The sequence below is a fragment of the Eutrema salsugineum genome, unplaced genomic scaffold (assembly GCF_000478725.1).
Source record: "Eutrema salsugineum unplaced genomic scaffold, Eutsalg1_0 scaffold_7, whole genome shotgun sequence".
NCBI lineage: Eukaryota > Viridiplantae > Streptophyta > Magnoliopsida > Brassicales > Brassicaceae > Eutrema > Eutrema salsugineum.
The window spans coordinates 5,480,264-5,497,732 of NW_006256486.1; the positions used below are offsets into that span (position 1 = coordinate 5,480,264).

General features: G+C 30.5%; 1 pseudogene; it reads right to left on the bottom strand.

The window, feature by feature from the left end:
• Positions 1-348: 348 nt before the first annotated feature.
• LOC18010893 lies at positions 349-5,272 on the bottom strand (annotated as a pseudogene).
• Between the last annotated feature and the right edge of the window lie 12,197 nt (positions 5,273-17,469).

A 17,469-nucleotide genomic window follows, 5' to 3' on the forward strand; every position in this document is an offset into this window, starting at 1 on the left:
TTACGCGTTTCTTTCCGCTATCTCCAGTCGGCAATGTTACTCAGGCCTTTGAGTAATTCCCCTGATTCATCACGAAGAGCTGGCCACGCCTGCGGCCTTTCGATTGCCCCCACCAGTTCAACAGCCTCAGTAGCAAAAATAACATGATTTAAGTGGTGACTACACATGCTCTCAATTGCCCATAAGTGAACCACAACTTTTGCGTCTGTCAAGCTGTGAACAAGTGAATTATTTAGTTCATGACATCTAATTGGGATAAATGAGATGATAAACAAAAAAGGGTTAGATCAACGTATAATGTAATTTTAAGACTTGTCCATAATACCAAAAAGATTTACCTGCTACGTTTTATTCGCCATCACAGTTGATAAACTGAACATTAGGAATGTGTTGGACCTTGTAGTAATCTTCCCCACCTGGTACTAGTTTCTTCGTCCACTCCCTTTTCAGTTTTTCAATTACCAATTCCTTTTGGAAGGTTATATACTTCAGCCCCTCTGGTATCTCCTTCAGCTTTTCGCATCTTCCTATAGTCAAAGTACGAAGACATGGCATCGACCCTTCTGCTACGATCCACTCTTCCAACTCTTCTAGCTCAGATATTCTTAGATCATATAATTGAGAGAATCCACCTTTTGAGCACACCATTCTCTTCCCGATGAAACCACGATCTGTTAATTCAATAGACTTTAAATGAAGCAACTTTTCCAGAATTGGCATTGGATCCTCTTCCATCCTGCAAAATTGTAGACATATCCGTGCAAGGTTGGGAGGGAATTGATATTGATCAGGAAACCTTGCCATATGTATGCTCAACGATAAATCTGTTAGATGAATGAAATCCAAAGCGAAATCACCCTTATGATGAGGTTCTTCAGTATTAACTATTGCAAACCGCTGGAGGTTTTTTAATTCACGGAGAGACGACGATAGAGTTTCATAAGCAGTCTCACCAGTGAAATTTACATGAAGTTCCCTCAGACGAGTCATACGGAGGAGATCTGTCACTTTACTGTGTTTCGTTGAGAAACACCCCAATTTCTCCAGGTTCACTAGATCATCCAATTCCAACTTTGTTTTATGATCCATAACTAAAGGTAGACAAAGGAACCTCAACTCTAGCATCTCTTTCAATATATTTGGCACATGAACTGGCCCATGAACTGGCACATCTCTGAGCGATAAGTTCAAATAGAGCAGAAGCTTTAGATTCCTCAGAGAAGAAGGTAGATGAGATACAAAAGCCCCTTGTAAGCTCAAAAATCTTAAGTGAAATGAGCTCTCCAATGCTGGATGGTAACTTCCCTCCTTCAAACTCGACGTAATCCAGATCTAACACCCTGAGTAATGGTGAACTTCGGAAACATTGAGCTGACTGCTTCCACACGTATCCCTTGGCTCCAAACACACAAAACAGATCTGACTTTTTTGTTGCTTTTATGTCCCAGCATTTGAAGTGCATTCCCACTATACATAACGAGTCTGCGAGATCTGCTAGGAGTGTGAGCATTGCTAGTAGAGGTGGAAGTAGGGACTTTGATGACTTGAAGAAAGTTCTCTTCTTTCGCTTTTAGTTAAGCATACTTCTCTCATGATGTCATGCATTTGAAAGTATTTAGATAATCTTTCGACGAAAACCAAATTTCTCCGTACTAACTCGTCTAGGAAGTCTTCTCCACTTTCTTGAATGGTTGCTCCATTGCAAAATGACGTTATTATTCCTTCTGAAGCCCAGTAGGGAAACAATGTCTCCAAATATATCTTGTAATCTTCAGGGAAATGAGCTAGGTAAAGGAAGCAATGCTTTAACTCCATTGGCAAATCTTCATAACTCAGAGACAGTACTTGGTAAACAACCGAATTGATATTGCCGCCATTTACGCCAGGTTTTCCTACGATCTTAATTTTGATATTGTCATATACTCTTTTCAACTCAGGAACAGTATATTTCTTAGCTCCAAATATAGAGTAACCCCATTTTTAACTCCATTTTGCAGGTGAATTTTTTTATTTACAAAATAGTTATTTACTTTTCATTAATTCTTAAACTATATTTTTTATTTATAATTTAATCATTTATATTATATATATTTAATTTAAAATTTAAAATAAATAGATTTAAAATTTGAGAATAAAAAATATAAGAAGATTAACTAAAACTAGAAATAACATAAAATTAAAAATACATAAGAAATACATAAAATTAAAATGTACTTTGTTTTATTATTTTAAATAGTGTGTAGTATTATTTGTATATTATAATAGTTGAATTTAAAATAATTTTATAATTTATAGAAGTTTTTACTAAAAAAAATAAATGAGTTTATTTGTAATTTTTATAAATAAAGTGTATTATTAGTAATTAACAATAAAATAAAAATAAATAATATATTTAGAATATTTTTTTTGGAGTTGAAAATGGAGGAATACATTTGAGATGCTAAGAATACATTTTTCCAACACTAACTTGTGTTCACACGGCGCTTGAACTAGCCCTGCGATTAATATCCGGTATCCAGTCTCTGATCCGATATCCGTTCCTATTCGATCTGTAAAATAAATATCTTTGTAGTTCGGATATGAATTCGAATAGTAAAATAATATATTCGGAAAATTCAGATTCAGATCTGGATAATAGAAGAAATTTGAAAACGGATATCCAATATCCAATATTCTTTATTTAAATATTTATTCATTTTTATCATTATTTCATTTCAATTATGTTTAAAAATTATTTTTGGTTTAACTCATTTACATATAATTGAAACTCATATTGCATGATAATTTTTTATTTCAAATTATGAGTGAAAAATATGAAAATGAATAGCACATAGACATAAAAATATTCTCTATTACTATTTTTTGTCTATATTAACCATATTTTCTTTAACTAATCCAAAAAATTCCCGACTTTTATCAAATAAACCATTATAGTTCTAATTTTAGTCAACTATATAAGGATGTTTTTTCAAAAACAAAGTATATAAGGATTTTTTGGTAAATATTTTTTCCAAAACTTTAGATCAAAATAGTTAAATAATATGTCAAATCTCAGAAAATTATAATTTTTGGTAAATAATTATAAAATTCATAATTTTGGTAAATAATTATAAAATTTAGTAACATTTAGTAACATTTTCATTTTGTGATCTAACATTTTAATTTTTATATTATAAAGTAGTTAGTAAAACACTCCAATTTCAATAATTATTTCAAAAACAAAAATATGGATAAAAAAATTATATTTGAGTTATCTTTCTCAGAAATTGATTTTCTATTAAAAATGCTAATTTCCTTTTTGTATATGGTAAAGTTTTTATTAAAAAACTTCAATATATTTTTTAGGTGACGAAGAAAATGGTGATTTCATTTTTCATATCAGTATTTTCTTTTCAAAATTAAATTAGATCTTTTTAGTTGTGAATATATATCATCGTAGTACTTTTACTTTCTACTACTTTAATCTTAAACTAGATTCTAACCCCGTACATCCGCACGGGAATATTTTTTATTGTTTAACAAATTTTGTAATATAATTTGTGTTTTTGAGTTTAAATATAATTATTTTTATAAATATATTTTTTTATAAGTGAAAATATTGATTTTTGTGTTTAGATATATTTTTATAGTATTAAAATTAATTATGATTATACAAATATAATTTTTACCCGTCCGCTAATATTAATTCAAAATGAACTATTATAAAAACATAATTCTAAATTTTCCGTTCATATTACCTATAATATAAATATTTGTTACAAATTTGAGATGTATTAACAGTATTATTTAGCATTATAGTTTTCTAAAATTTAATCAATGAATGGAGTGTACAACTGGTTTTTCAAACCACATTTTAGTGTATGAAATAATTTTTAATTTTTTATGTTTTTATTTTGTATGAAAAATATATTTTCGAGATACATGTATAATTCAAAATTAGTGATTTTAGTTACCAAAATATTTTTAACCCGATTTTTATATATATTTTAAGTTCTATAAATTTTAAAAAATATATTTTTAATATTTAAATTATACATTTGAATTTTACCTATTATTTTATTATTAATTTGTAAATAAATCATAATAGTAAATATATTATATAAGCAACATAAATATCATATCATTTACATCATTATAAATATTTTATATTTCAAATATGACCATTATTTTTCATACGTGAATTATTTTTTTTTTTAATTCTACATATTTTTGATAAAAAATTTTAATAGTATAGAAATTATTTAAATTAGAATCTTTAAATCAAATCTAAATTAATATCTGATTTATTATTTTTAATCAAATCTAAATTACCTATATTTAAGGAACTCTAAAAATATTTAAATTAGTAACTAATTTTCGAAATTAAATATAAATAATTATTAAAATTATTTTTAAACACTTAAAAAAAATTAGGAGTGTTTGGAAGCAAGTACTAAATGTGCTTCTGTTTTAATATAATAGATTTTGAAAAATAACTATTTGGGTAGAAAAATGAAAATCTCTAATTTTTAGTTTAAAAATTAATCTCAACTTTTTTTTATTCACCAAAACCCTCATTTTTATCATGTTTTCTAATCATGATATTAGTCAACAGTTATAGCTGACTGGGTCTAAAACGGTTGAATCAAGATAAAGTTGGAGATTATATTAAACAAATAAGCAGAAAACTTAAAAGTTTATTTTTTCCATCAAATAGTTGGTGATTGTTTTTTTGGCTGAAAGTTGTGATTTCATGATTTTTTTTTTTTTGTTTACCGTATTTTTCTTTCAGAGAAATAGATAAGTTTAAATTTAAGTATTGTTGTTTGTTTTTGACGTTCTCCAGATGTAATATGAATTTTCCATGACCCATAACAAATGGAGCTAGAGTCAATAGCATGAGCAATACAAGTTGCAGAGAATCAGGTAACCGAGCTTCAAGAAATTTTCCTATACAATTATCCTAAGAGGTTTATAGATAAGCACAAGATTCTGAAACTTTAACTTCATCCCTTATTTCATATACACTTCATTACCTACTAATCATCATCTGTGGTATCTGAAGCTTTTATTTACACACATTATAGAGAAAGAATGATTGTGTGTTGTGCAGGATATAGTTTTCAGTGTACTGCATGATTACTGAGCAATGTGAAGCACCAGACAAGCCTACTCTAGCTATCTGTCCAGCATGATAGTTAATGACAGTTGTTACCCCTTTAACATCCATTCCACGAGTTAGAGCATCAGATGCAACATCATCATCTTTACCACATGCTAAGTTCTTCACCATAATGGCAGCTTGTGAGCAAAAGCTAAGAACGTTTCAGCTTCTGATGCATGAGTTTTGTTTCAGAGAAGCTAATTCTCCAAATTAGTAGCTTATGAATTATGATCATTGTAAACTTTGTATCATCTCTTTGCTTTGATAGCTTATGGTTAGATCATTGTAGACAATTGTGCAAACTTGGATAGCTTGACCCCAAAAAAGAAAAGGGAAGATATTAGTGTGTCTTGGAGGACAGAACTGGAGGGTGGAAAAGGTTGTGCTGTGGCTTTAGCTGGTGGTGTAGGGATGGTTCTCGAGAACACTAATGTTACCGGGAATGATCCAACCAATGATCTGCATGTCCTCCCTGCCACACAGCTCAGTTTCAAGGACAGTCTTGCCCGGTTAAGATACATCAGCCAAACCAAGTAGGAGGATTCTTCAGTCTCAATTCCCCAGACCCGACTTGTTTTGAGCTCTAAAAGAAACATTTCTTTATGGATGTAGGAAGCCAACTGCGCACATAACTCCATCGAGGACAGCTTTGGGAACAAAACCAGTTCCTATAATGGCTGTTTTCTCGTCCAAGGTCTGAGTTCGGTGGCTCTTGAGATTCTGAAGCCGGACATAACTGAGCGTGGTGTGAGTATGATCGCTGCCTATATTGGTGCTGTGTCTCGAAGAAATGAACAGTTTCAGGGACTTCCATGTCTTGTCCTCATATGTATGGCATTGTCGGTCTTCCTAAAACCTGTTATCCTTCTTGGAGCCCTGTTGTTATCCGCTCTGCCATCATGACTACCATGGTAAGAATGTATTTTGTGGTCTCATTATGTAACATCACTATCCCGGGTTCACTATATATATATATATATATATATATATATATATATATATATATATATATCGAAAAAGAGAAAAATAATGAAAAGAAACCAAAATCCTAAAGAGTTTTAGGAGCCGAAATCATTTAGAGCAAAGGCTATAAGCATTCATCCAAAGAGTTATGGTTTCACAACCTGAACAAAAATCCAAGTCTGTGGGAGTTATAAGGAGAACATGAAGAAAGGAGATTAGAAATCTTCAAAAGATGTGTGAAGAGCAAGTTGACCAATTTTACAAGTCCCGGAAGACTCTCACTCGTGGTAAAAGTGCATTCCACCTGCCCCGGTGGACTCTCACCTGTGGTGGACCTATGCCGAGCCACAAGGCCCAACATCAAAGCTCATTTCGTCATTCCTCTTCAGAGAAGACCTAATTAAGATCTGGAAGACCTTAGGACCTATAAATACATTTCTTAGCAGTCCTAATCGGGTGTGTGTTCCTGTAATGAGTTTTTAGCCACCAAACTTTGTTTTCTAAGGGTTAGGTGATGGAGATGGGGATTCTTCCCCTGAACCATTGTTCTTCATCCTTTTTATCTATTTAGCTTTTCCATTTCAAATTATTCATATTTCATATCTTTATCATTTCATGCATCATGTTAGATTAGTCCAAGAGAGTCAAGTTTCTAAAGAATTATCGATGGGATACATGTTCGTTTAGTATTTCTAGAGTTCTCTGCCATATTCTAGATATCATCTCTTCTATGTTGTTTATACAGCATGAGGTTTGATTCATGATCTAATCTCTGAGCCTAGGATCGATCAGAGCCACGAGAGTGTAGTATCAGATCATGAGTACTTAGCTTCAGAAGAACATAGTCGCTACAGGAGTCGAGAGCTACCTGTAGAGAAGATGTGAGCAAACAAATTCAGTTGTGATGGCATGATCTTATTCACGGCATGAGAGCGAGAGTTAATTGTCGTTTTAAGTGATTAGTTGGTTAAGGTGACGACAGTTAGTTAGCCATACATGTGCATATTCTAGTTCAATAAAGATACTGGAAGTAGATAAGGATAACTCGCCCGGAGACTAGTCGGGAATGCTTAGACATATATAAGGGTAAACCGGAGAAGTCTAAATCGCCTTCTATGAGTTTAGAACCCTAGTTTGAGTCAAACATCCTTTAGACATTTCTTTAGCAACTCATTTGAATTGCATTTAGTTTCTCGTAAATATTATCTTAGGATTAGTTTTAGTTCCCATAAATCAAAAACCACAAAAACCCCAATGAGTTTATGACTTCGCTTACTTATCCCAGATTGAAATTTTTGAAGATTAGACATCATATGGATCGACACCCTAAGTCTTACAACGTACATCTGTGCACTTTCAGACATTAAAGTTTTATAAATTTAAAACTCTGGATCAACGGGCCTGCAAAGACCTGCGACCCTGAGTCCCATCAGGCGCTTGAAGGAGGAGGGCAACACACTCAAAAGCAAAACAGATTTACTTTTTATTGACATCAAGAAACCACCTCAGAATTCAGATCTGGGGGCAACAACCCAGAAAAAAAAATAAGCAGAATCCGAGTTCAAAAGGGAAAAATATGGACAAGCTCGAAGCATCCACTGATCTGATGGGCCCCCACTGGAAGGGAGGAAGAAGAAGGGAGAAAAGCAAAATTGTGGCAGACCAGCTCGCCGAAACCCGATTATGTTCGCGAGTCCAAATTGATGTACCAAATGCAAAAGGAACGCCGAAAGAAGAAGAGAAAGGAGTAGTGGGAGCGTGCCGATCCAAATATATAAGTTCGAAAACAAAAATCAGTTAGCAAGTATGTGGTTCCAAAAAAAAGGGACAACATCAACGACAACACAGAAGATAACAAGTTAGGGAGATCGACGCGACCTCTTCACTACCCTCGAGCTGCTCGTCGCGTGGCTGCCGTCGGCCGCATCGTACTTGCCACAAAGAATCCGCTGCACATCCTCCAAACGTGTACGATACGTGGAGAGGCAAGATTCCTCCAAGGCAATGACTTCGAGGATGTAGGCCTCCTCGTTAAGGAGACCCTCGCGGGTGGCAAGGACTGTGATATGACTTGGCTAAAGATTTGATCAATACAACAATATTTTTTTAATTGAATTTCACCCGGGTTATCAAAAATTTTGAATTCACTCCACAAAAGTAAACACAATTTTGACTTGGCTAAACATTTGATCAATACATCCTCCAAATGTATGCAGCCACAATTTGGAATTCATATCACACAAAAACAAACGAGTTGTCACAATGTCATCTCACTACTCATTAGCCAAAACAAGTTCCTACAAAGGAAAACATGAATAAAACTAAATATATTTGGGGAGATCACCTCACCACTATACAACATAACACTAGCTAGGGAATCCACAACACTGATTAAAATACCAATTTCACACAAACTATCTACAACAAATAATTTAATAGATTGTAATTAGTATATAGATGAGAATGCATATCAAACATAATACACACATATATGGAACGAATCATTAACATAGAGGGCATGAGCGAATTCCATCCAATAACATAGTAAAATAGCCCAAAATACCATAAGAAATACATAAACTACAACAACAAAAACAACAACAACAAAAACATATTACTAGAAATATGTTATTTTTTAAATCAAAACTATAAAAAAAAAACCTGCGTGTTTCCTAAAATTTATTTTTATAAATTTTTAACTTTTATAATATATATATATATATATATATCTAACTAATTAATGATTAGAAATGAAGTTATTAAATTGGACTAATCTGTTTACTTAATTCGTTTACAATAGATCAAAATAAATTTAAACTTAAGTTCTTTCAACCTTTGTTTTGAAATAAATTCAAACTAGTTAACTTTCCCGCGCTTTGCGCAGGCTGATATAATTTTCTATTTGATTGTTTGAAAATCTAATAGTAGTTTAGATTCTTTTATTTTTTATTTTCTATTGTTGAATATTTTTGTTTGTTAGATTATTATGCATGTTAATGTTTGAAATCATGATCGTGAAAACAAAATAAAAGAGAGTAAATAAAAATATATTAGTATCCAAATAATTTAGTTTAAATAGTTTTGAGATCTTTTGATCATTGTTCTATGTATTTTAGACGTAGTTTTTAAGTAATGTACAAACTTATTCGATTTTGATCACTATTTTATGTATTTTAGACATCACAAATATCATCATTTTGTTAGACATTCTATTGATTGATTTTTACTTTTTCGTTAGATTTGACTAAATATCAATTTTATTAAATTTAAAAAACAGTATTGACAATAAAGTGAAGTATTAAACCATAATAATTTAGACCGATATGATTTAAGTTATTTCTTATTGAATATTTATTTAGAAAAATATTTGTATATGTTTACCTGATGATTCTATGATTTTTTAGGTAGAATGAAGAAGGAAGAGGTTAGACAATTTTGAAACACTACAAGAAAACATGGATTTAGCGACTGCATTTAGCGACTGAACTATTAGTCGTTACGAGTTTCGACTATTTGGCGACTGATTTGTCTTTATTTAAAGACTAATAGATATCAGTCGTTACGAGTTTCGACTATTTGGTGACATGTACTGGTGCATATGTGAGTTATTATTGCATCGTGATATTGCATATGTCCAGTCATTATTGCATCGTGTAAGTCATTATTGCATCGTGTATTACATCGTGATATTGCATATGTCTGTGATATTGCATCGTGTATTTGATATGTACAAGTGCATATGTGAGTCATTATTGTAACTGATTGTTTATCTGTTTGTAGGTTTGGTCGTGACAAGTCTTCACTGACCCATAAGATAATCAAAGTCTTTACAAACAAGTTTGATGGTCCTTTTTATAGCTGGACATGTGTGCCTCGGGAAAGACAGGAGTGGTACTTCGTTGAATTCGCGGTAATATATTATTTTTTTTGTAACTTTGATTCAGTTTTTCATCTTTTGTGTTTGCTCACTAATATCATATTCTCTCATGTTATTTGTAGAAAACAAACACCTGGGCTCCCTTAATAACTGGTGTTGTTCAACAAAATTTTGAGAGTATATGTCAACAAAGGATGAAAGATATGGTAAGCACAATAAAGACTTCTCGGGAGCAACCTAATTGGATAGGTGATACTCTCTGGAAACAAATGACCCAGTATTGGAACACTGAAGAAGCGAAAGAGAAGAGTGCAACCACATCAGGGGCTCGGCTGTCTGAACGTAAGGTTCTTGGCCCTCACATACACATGTCAAAACAAAAATCATATCTACAAATCCAACAAGAAATGGTAAGTACTATATCCATACCTAATCACTCAGTTAATCCTTTTAAACTTTTAACTCTTGCAACTTGTTCTTATCATTTCAGGAAGACGAATTGGGAAGACCGGTGAGTCTTGGTGAAGTTTTCATCAAGACTCATACAAAAGCAGATGGGACCTTTGTAGACCGAAAGGCAGAAAGCGTGGCTGAAAGGTATAAGAGGAACTTGGAAGCTAGAATTTATAACCAAAGGACACTAGACTCATATGCTTTAGAGGAGCTAACCATAGAAGAGGAGAACGACCTCTTTCTCCAGGTAAGTTCGTTTTTGGTTTGTAGTTTGTATTTTATAATATAGTGTGATCATTTGATTTTTTTTGTTTGAATCATTCTTTTGTTGTTGCAGTCAACATTCACAAATGAAGGAGGCATTCCTTATGGAATTGGAAGCCTTTCACAGTCACATATCAATGGAAAGAGGAAGTACCCTGGTAGCTCTTCAACATACAAGACTCTGCAAGAACAGCAAAAAGAAGCTCAACGCAAAATAGAAGAACAAGCAGCTGAGAAAGCAAGGCAAAAGTCCGAGCTTACAAGAGTTTCTGCAGAGCAACAAGCCAAGATCGACAAACTCTCCCTGGTCGAAAGGTATTTGGCTGCAACTGATCCAGGGTTTTTAGACTTTTTGGCCGCAAACAACACCTCTGAGGAGCCAAATGCTGCTCCGATGACTTCTGCTCCTAAAACCACTCATCCTCGGAATCATAGGTTACTCTACCTTTCTCAACTCTTTTGGTCTCCTTTGAACTCTTATCAATGGTGCTCTCTAGTAATCTCTCGGAATCATAGGCTGTAGAACTTTTTCAATGACTTTGATCTCCTTTTAATCTTATCTCCATGGTTGTATATAGTAACTCATTTTCCAATGGAAGTTACTATGACATTTAACATTGTATGTGATCTCTTTTTTGTGAACATATGTAATTTAAGGGTTCTATGCTTTTTCTTTTCATATATATAGTTTCAAATTATTATGTGAAACAATTTAAAAAAAAAAAAAACTATAAGTGGATTCAAATTAAAAATTTTGGAGGAGCAAATTCGTAATACAAAAATGTATTTTCACTATGAAAACAGTCGCAATGCAGTAGTAAATCAGTCGTAAAGTTGTCGGGAATTAGTCGGTAAACGGTCGTTAAATTGCACTAAATTACCGTTTGAAAATATAAATATAGTCGCTGGTTAGTCGCGATTGAGTCGTAACTGTAGTCGTTATTCAGTCGCAACATTACCGACTGATTTGCGACTAATTTACTTCGAGAGGCTTTAGTCGTTAGTCAGTCGCTATTTAGCGACTGATTAATGACTATTTAATTTAGCGACGCAATAATAGCAACCAATTGAGTTAGTCACTAATAAGTCGTTAATAGACTTGTAGCGACTACGTAGCGACTGTTCTTGTGGTCACTAATTCCATTTTTTTGTAGTGAAAATTGTGAGAGAATTAGAGAAAAGTGGTTGATATTTATACTAAATTATAAGAAATCGAAAAACTATATAAACTTTAAAAAAAAAACTTTTTTGTTAGATTTTTTGTTAAATTTTGTTTTTTTTTGTTTTCATACGACATTTCATTAATTTTTAAATAGATTCCATTTTTGTTAGATTTTTTATAAATTTTGGAAATATTAAAAATGGTAATCACTAAGAGATATAGTTTCCATATTTGGTTTTTTTTTTCAAAAAAAAAAACATCTTTGTGGCTTTTTAAAAAAAAAACATTTTTGTTATTTTTTTCTAAATTTCGATTTTATATAATTTTAAAAATGGTTTGAATGACTATATAATTAAACATTAAACCATATTAATTTATATCGCTTTTTAAATTTTTTTTACACATCAACAGATAAGAACCAATCAAATAATGACATGTAATTGTAAATTGGGGCTAAACAATCTTTTTGCAATCGAAATTCATTCTGGAACTGACACGTAAGCGAAAGATTGTAAAACTCGTTTAAACGCGACATGTAAGCAAATCACTACACAAATAAGTATATAGATTATAGTGAAAAATACTACAATAATTCAAATAGATTCTTTTAAATATATGTATTGATTATTATTTATAAAGATATAATATTTAAATAATAAATAATTCAATAAAATAGTAATATCCTATTAAATATAATATATTTTAATATTTAATATTTTGAATATATGTATTGATTATTATTAGTAATATTCTCTTCGCTTACCGCTTTAACGATTTTGCTGCGCTAACCTCACCTGCATGGAATTGAGTGGTAACAATAAAGAATGCACGACGAGAAAAAAGGCACTCGAAAATCTTCTAACAGGCGAGACAACCATACTATTTCTTTTGTAGCCATAAACATCGCTGGATACTCTGCTTCTTCTGTACTCATAGAACAATTGAATTGCTTCTTTGACTTCCAGTTGATAAAAGAATCTCCAAGGAACATTGCATAACCAGTGACTGTGGCTAAACAAGCTCCCAATCTAAATCACATTAATCCCAAAGATCAAACTTTTCATCTGCTGCATAGAAAAGATCCTGACCAACATCCCTTTGAGATACCTAAGCACCCCTTTGAATTGCTTGAAGATGTGGGACTACTCTAGGGTTTGACGAATATTGAGCTAACTTCGAGACAGCAAAGCTAATATATGGCTTTTTGATGGTCATATATTGTAATTTACAGACCAACTTCCGATACGGATTTGCATTATTAATCACCAAACCTAATATATGGCCTTCTGATGACTTCATCCAACACTGCACATGAACCATCAGAGCTTCTAGAAAGTAATTTTATGACTCGTTTTGAAAAAAATAAACTTTATGGACTTAATGGGCTCTTGATATTTTTATGTGTTTTTTTCTACTGATATAAACTCGTTTTCTTCTTAGCTAATGAGAAACGTCCATTCCCAAGGAGCTGATAGATAACATTTCATTCTACCTTTTAATCGCATATGCAGTGGTGTATCCAGGACATTCAAGAGCTAATCAAAAAGCATCCAATCACCTCTGAGATGGCATTCCCAAATGGCAGTGAAGATTTGAGCAGGGACAGTTTTGAGGGTGAGCAAGCGCCGCAAATGACATGGTCCAAAAACAATTGTTCATTTTTAGGGCTAAATTTCTTTGTTAAGTTGCATTCAACTTACTTAAATTAAAAAAAAAACTAAGATTCAGAGCAAAAAATAAGATAACTTCTTATACCTCGATGTTTGTATACTTTCCATGGCACTTTCACGGATGATGGAACCAACAAATACCATGAATATTGATGTGTTTTGAGCCACCGCCTCAGATAGTATGATGCTTCGAACGAATATCCACAATCTCGGTTGAGCAGAAACTACCGCATTGTTGCCGCTTTTGTGTTAAGTGAAAGAAGCAAAAGCAACAAGACGTGAAGAAAAAAATTCATTCCTCTTATAGGTTTTGTCGAGAGGATGGAGAAGGATGTTACCGTAAGTATGGCACACACAATTTTTTGAAAGGCTTAAGGGGGGCATCATCGAGGTTGATATTATTTGGTCTGAATTAAACGGCAAGGCGTTGTTTTGGTTTTCTATAATTGATTTTGACATCTTGTTAGGATATTGCTCGAATTCTGATGAATGTTTACAGAGAGAGATTCACTTGTAAAGTCTACCTTTTGTGATTTTATTTCATTTATGAACATGATAAATTTGGATTTTGATTTTGTTGAATTTCTATGATGGTTATCAGGACTGGCTCATAATAAAGCAAAAAAAAAAAAAAGGAATCCGTTAAAGACAAAAAAAAATATATCATACTCAATTAGTCACTTTACACTAAAAAAAAATAGTTGAAACCAGTAAACTACTACCAATTTTTTAAAATTTAATGCCTTTAAAATTTTTTGTAGCTCTTGGCGCCTAAAGCCCTAGCTTCACCAGTTTTAAGTTAGGACCGGCCCTGATGATTAGTTTTACTGTATTTATGAGCTAAAGTATTGTTTTTCTTCGCATAACAAAAATTAGGTTGAGTTTTTATCCGCCTAGTTACAAGAAATTAAAACAAAAATCATAGGTACAATTTGTAGTTTTTAATGGTTTACAAGCGGTCGTTAATGTCAAACGTTTGAGTCATTGTAAATAACAATCAGTAGATTGCCTTTCACTAGACCTTATCAAAAGTTTTTTTTTTAACAAAAAAAAATACATGGCTAAACTCAGAATTTTGTATGTTTGAGCTGGTAGCGTAAAAACGAAATTACACACATTTTCACTTTGAAAACTGTGTATTTGTATATTTTACGTACGGCAGTTAATATTATACTAGGTAGTAATCTGCGCTCTGCGTGGAAATGATATTTATCTATTTTTATTATAGATTTGTTTCAAAATATTATATTCAAAAATTTGATTAGATATAAGTATAAATTATATGATAGTTATGATTAATTAGCTTTGTACTTGTGATTTGTTTAATGCATATAAATTACATTATTAAAATACATACATAATATATTAATAAATAGTTGTAATATCATTATATAATTAAAAATGCATCTATGACAATGATAACATGCCTCAAAATATAGTTGTAATATCATTATACTTTACATTATGCATATATATTAAATTTGTGAATTATGAAAATATATAAACATAGTAGTATAGGATAGTATCTTAAAATATAAGATAAGATAATGTAATGGTTGTTATGGTCTAAAATGGCAGAATTATAATTATTCTAGTAATTAGAGATCATTTTTAATATAACTCTGACAAGCTCTCTGAGCTTGACACCTCAACATAACATAATTGTAAATCACACATGACACAAAAGTTTTTTTTAATGTGTCTTTATAAAATAATAATTGAAGATGACGCAATCCTAAATAAAAATAGCATTAATATCAATCATAACATTTTTTAATACATAGTATCAGTTATACCATCACATAGTGAAAATAGCACCTCAAACTAAGAATAGTGGTAAAACAGTGTAATATAGTCCAAATGTGTATATAATTAAGAATTAATCCGCGTAATAAGTAGGATTATAATATTTTAAATATTATTTTAAAAATTAATTTTAAAATTTTTGGTTATGAAATTCATTTATATATATAAGTATATATACATTAATATCACACAAGTGAATTTTACAACCATCAAATAGAAATTTAATATATTATTGGCTAATAAATTTTATAATATTTTTAACTAATGCTAATAAATATTGCAATTAAAGCAGAATAAGGTTTCTATTTACCCAATTGACAAATTATAATAATCTGTTTATTTAAATCATTAACACGTTGATAAATTAATAAACTATAATTAATTTGAAAAGACAAATCATAATATTTAGTAAATTGAGTATACTATCTATTTAGAATCATAACTCATTCATATCAGACTAACACGCTTATATCAGACTAGCATGTTTACTTAATCCATTTTGCATTCGATTTAAATATAATTTTAAAAACACTAATTCTAATATGCATTGTTTTATGACTCTCATTCCACTACGAAATTAAAAAAAAAATTATCATGTTAAAATTTTGATAAAATTAGTTTAAAAAAAAACTTTTATAGCAAATTACAATAAATTTAAGATTATAACTTTTAATTTGAGTTTTCATATTGTTGAATTGAAATTTAAGATCATAACTGCGAAATTAAAAAAATTATCATGTTAGATTTGTGATAAAATTATTTTTAAAAATATTTTTATATCAAATTACAATAAATTTAAGATCATAACTTTTAATTTGATTTTTCATATTGTTGAATTGAGAATTTTTTTTATTTTCTTACATTTTTTTAATTGACTATACAATAAGATATTATTTGAAATAAAAAAATATAAAAAATATTATATCTTTCTATTCAAAAATTAAATAGTAAACTATATTTTACCCCGTGCGTCCGCAATGAAAATTTTGTTTTTTTAATCTAATTTAATAATGCAATTTTCATTTTTTATAGATAGAATATTTTTTTTAGAAATAATACAATTCTCTTTGTGTTTAGATAAAAATTATTTTTTCTAGTAAATATTACCATGATAATAAAAATATAATTTAACATGTCCATTCCATTAATCTGAAAAAGACTATGAATATAAAAACATAATTTTATCCTATCTGTTCATATATCCATAAAATATATATATATTTAATTTTAAATATTTAAATTTTAAAAATAACTGATTATAAAAAGTATATATCAATATATCGTTTATTATTTTTATCATTATGAGAATATTATTTAAATTTGAATATTTAGAAAGCAGATAAATTAATATCTTATTCACTATTTTATAAAAATAATAACGACTAATTTTTATAATTTTGATAATTAATCCTAACTATATCTAAAAAAATCTAAATTAATAGAATTAAAATTTAAAAAAATTTGAAATTAATTTTAAAGATAAAATTCAAATATATTATCTGATTAATTTTCTAAAATAAATAAAACAGATAAATAAAATTTAAATTTTTGTTTGACAACAGAAATAGTAGATATCCAAAATAGAATAGTAAAAAACTAAAAAAAAAAATCTGTTTGGACACAAAACATGTTTCTGTTTTAATAGAAAATATATAATGTATTAAATGAGAAACAAAGACTTTTTATTTTAATTATTTTTATTAGTTATAATGATATTTTATTTAATAATTTACAAAATAAAGATTACTAGAATACTGACTCGCATGCCTGTGCGGGCATGATTTGTGTTGTTACTAAAATTTTGATATATTTAGCATCTATATGAGTTAGTCAATAATATAAAGTATGTTTACCATATACTAATGATCTTAAGGGGTTGGCATGCACGTATGTGCGTGCATACAATTTTTGTTAAAAACAAAATTATTGTAGTGCTTAGGATGATGGAAAGCTATAATAGAACTCAACTTCTCCAATCCTATGAGAATCGTATAGAGATATTGGGTTTGGCGATGGACAGAAACAATGATGACATTTCAGATATGAAGGAACTTTTACAAGAGATTCAAGGTGAAGTGGCTAGGTTACAGGAGTTAATTGCCACAAGAGGTTCAGATTTGGTCCTCCTCGC